Source organism: Zingiber officinale, chromosome 6A, assembly GCF_018446385.1.
Source record: "Zingiber officinale cultivar Zhangliang chromosome 6A, Zo_v1.1, whole genome shotgun sequence".
Classification (NCBI taxonomy): Eukaryota; Viridiplantae; Streptophyta; class Magnoliopsida; order Zingiberales; family Zingiberaceae; genus Zingiber; species Zingiber officinale.
The window spans coordinates 100,301,838-100,305,889 of NC_055997.1; the positions used below are offsets into that span (position 1 = coordinate 100,301,838).

The 4,052-nt window shown below is 41.3% G+C and overlaps 1 long non-coding RNA gene across 1 annotated transcript; it reads right to left on the reverse strand.

Annotated features, from left to right (window-relative positions):
• Window positions 1-1,706: 1,706 nt before the first annotated feature.
• LOC121997167 lies at window positions 1,707-3,444 on the reverse strand. Its single transcript, XR_006116232.1, has 3 exons — window positions 2,820-3,444; window positions 2,629-2,735; window positions 1,707-1,767 (listed from the first exon to the last, which is right to left on the reverse strand). It is a non-coding gene; the product is annotated as an uncharacterized LOC121997167 (long non-coding RNA).
• Window positions 3,445-4,052: the final 608 nt, after the last annotated feature.

Consider the following 4,052-nt stretch of genomic DNA (forward strand, 5'->3'; position numbering starts at 1 on the left):
CACCAACTTTGAGTAAAAATTAAATAAGAAAGAATTATTTGAAGAGGTAAACTTTACTAATTCAAATAAAATATGAAAAATTGAAGTCCAAAAAAAAAAATTCCTCCAGCTTGATTAGTGGTTGCACCAATTTAAAGTAGAACCTTACTCTGATACCACTTGTTGGATTGAGATACACGTGAGAGAGGGGGGGGGGAGGTGAATCACATGGTGTCACGCCCCCAGAGGAGTCCTTACCGAAAAATTTCGACAGCATCTCCCCTGTACCGGTGACAATCTGAGGCATACATACATACAAAATACATCAGCCACATACGGCTGGAATACATATACACAACCACGCAGTTATATAATCAGCACACTCGGTTGGAACAGAAATAAACATAACCACGCAGTTATATAATATATATTAATCAGCCCACATGGCTGAACTAAAATAAACACAGCGGAAATCACAAACAACGATCACAAAACACAAATCAACTGACTGCGAGCCGGCTCGGCTTGACACAATAATATCAATCCAAATACAAGAGAATACAAATACATAAACAAGTACAAAACCCAAACTACAAATAACATAAGAAATACAGAAATCGTAAGGTCATCCTCGAATGTGACGTGGAACTGGCAGACAGGATCTCCAGGCGACTCCATAACTCCTTTACCTGTTACCTGGTGAAATTACCAATATGCGGGGTGGTGAGTATAAAAACTCAGCGGGTAATAGACAGATAGTGCATGAGTTTAGTAAAACAAACTAGAGATACAAAGGTATACAGTCTCGTATGGAAATAGCAGATACTACAGTGATATCATAATAAGTGTCCATACCTGAAACCATATCCTAGGCTAGTGGTAGAAGGTAAAGTGTAGCAAAGTCCTGCTACAGTACTGCTCATAACTACATGGTATCATGTGAGGTATATACATGTCAACAGTAGGTAGGCCAGTGTCTAAACACATATCACAGGTATAAATCTCAACCAAAATAAACAACAACGGTATAATCTAGCAACAACAGTATAAGTAAACAACGCGCAGATATAATAACAACAGCGTATGCACGGATGGTCACCCCGCCCACCTCTCTGCACCACGACCCTTGTATGGTCGAGAGGCGGGATCGATGACAACTGTACTACCCAAAGGCCGCCACTACTCTCAAGTGACCGGATGGACAGGTGCTAAGTAGCTATTTAGCTACAATGCGAAAAGGGTCCTTGTTGCTCGCAACTCCAGCTACCACTACCCCATGAGTAGCCGAGTGCATCATGCCAGGATAAGCGGCATCGCCTCCAGCTACCACTACCCATGAGTGACCGAGTGTGCGATGCAGCCCGACGACTCACTCACCCACAAGGATGACGTGGTCGCCTACATGCATGCAATGACATGATGTGCAAGATGCAGCGTCATAAAGAAATCAAAGCAGGTAAACATGGTATCAGGTGTCCATATATCCAATACCTACTATCTAATGTCTGGTATCTGGTATTCAATACCTAGTACTATAGTATCTGCTAAATATCATGAATAGCAACAAGAGACTGTATAGATACATAAACGAGTAGCTCAAAGATTGAGTGGAAGTATCAAGCGCAGGAAAAATAAGAGTGGAGTCAAGATAAACATAGTAGCCAACTAAACATATAGCTCATGCACTAAGATCAATGTGCTAAAGAGATAAAGCAAGAAGTACCCGCCTTTATTTGTCGATCGTGATAAACTAATCCCACGTCGAGACGCACATCTCGAATCCAAGTCCTGCGATCACATAATATATTTAGCTAATTACATATACAACAACTAGCTAAACCTAAAACTCAATTCTAATTCAATTAGATAATCGTTTAATTCCACCTAATAATCCAAATCTAACAAAATGATAAGTTCCCCATTTATCCACCAATCAATTCTTAAAACCGCTTCCTTTGCCTACCCAATTATCCAATCCAGTTTAATTTCATCAACTACTAACATCATGGATCAAACATGCACGATTTGTCCACCTAAATCACATCTGAAAATACAATCTAAGATAGCTAATTCCCCATTCATCATGTTATCACATCTTAACAGCTCAAATAGAATTTGATCCAATCCATATCAACCTAATACCAACAAGAGATCAACCAAAACACTATAGTAACTTACCATGAATCAAAGCCCTCAACCTAGCTCTAAAACCTTCACATCAAACAAATCCCCTCATGAATTAACCCAATTCAGCTAGCTAACTTCTCTTGTTAACATACTTCAATTACCCACAAAAGCATAACTAACACTTCACAAATAACTTCCACTAAACAACAAATCCATGATTCCAATATTTTATCCCTTAACCAAAACAACCAATTATCATCAAACCCTAATTAACCAAAACATACCAATACCGATCACGCATCTATCAATATAAATCATTCACCAAATAACTATTATAAATCAACTCCAACACATACTCAAATTCAAGGTGGCAGTTGGTGAAGCACAGTGAACAATCCCCGTTCTACAGCCCACCTACACTCTTACTACCCCTGTACCACTGATCGAATCAAGAAGGAAATACAAGCATTAATAAGAACTTCTGTTAACAACAAGAATTCCAGTAATAAATACTCTCCTTACCTCTTCCTCTTCATCCGCCTCAAAATGAACAACCAGCCGCAAGAATTGGAGAAGATCAGCGAACAACAAATGAGCATTCCACCAGTATGTGAATCCAAAGCCTCCTTCTAGTCCAAATCAAAAAGAATACCACAAACAAACCCAATTCACAAGAATTCTTGAATTCACAGCCTTTCCAAACAAGGTCTTACCTTAATTGATCATTTACAGTCGATGTCGTGCGATCCACCTCGGCTGATGATGATCGGCAATACCCTCCAGTGAACAGAACGAAGAGGAGAAGAGAAAGGCTCGATCGGCCGGAAAAATATGAATCAACCTCTTCACGCCGTGCCCTAGATGCCGAACCGCCGCCCATCGCGCACAAGAAACCAACGAGGAAGCGATTGGGGATCAGCACCTTCAAGATTCCGGTGAGGTCCTCAGGCGGCGCATTGAAGCCTAGTTCGCAGGTGGACGACGCTCTTCGTCGGCGTCGGGTGCGTTGGATCGTCCGTGGGAGAGAAATCGAGAGGGAGAAAATGGAGGATCAGCAACTCACTCCCTCCTAAAGCTCCGGTGGTTGCTTTGCGCCGGCGACACCGAGAAGGGAAGGAGAGATCGCCGATTGTCGCTAGTCTGCGAGGGAGATCAGAGAAGAAAGGGAGGTCGGGGAAAGAAGGAGAGGAAGGATCGGCATCGGGTTTGGGGGAAACGGCGTTTGGGAAGGGAATTAAAGGAAAGAAAATAATTTATAATTATAAACATTTCCTCACCTAAACGGGTATCCCAAACAGGCCTTATTTGTACCCGAAATTGATCCCCTTAAAATATGTCAAACGAGCTCCGATTAAATCCCAGAAAAATCCTAAAAATTCCTGAAAAATCCAATAAGATTATTTTTCCAATAATCTTATTATTTAATTATTATCTAGGCACCGTATTTTACATTCTCCCCCACTAATAAAAATTTGGTCCCCAAATTTACTGCTCAACTCAGGGATCCTCATGTAAAGGTAACCACCCAACAACATACTCATATATCACTCCATCCAAGTATCATAACAAATCTCCAACTGTCAAAGATGACTCTGTGGGTTATGAGCTCATCCTGCTTCCGCTACTCTCACACTGCTGTCTAGCCAACTGTAAGTAAATCAATCATCTCCAAAATCCACAACACCTTGTATCAGCAAATCCTCTAACATCCACATAACGTGCTCCGACTGTCCATCTGTCAGAGGGTGAAAACCTCCACTTCAACAAAGCTCCACACTCACAATGCTACCAACTCTGCGAGATACGTGAGGTGAATCATGGATCTCAATCCAATATAACACTCAGAGATATACCATGAGGTTCGGTAATCTCTCTACCATATAATCCTGCTACTCAATCCAACGGATACATCCTACAAATCAATAGCTAGGGAGTAAGTTGTCGCC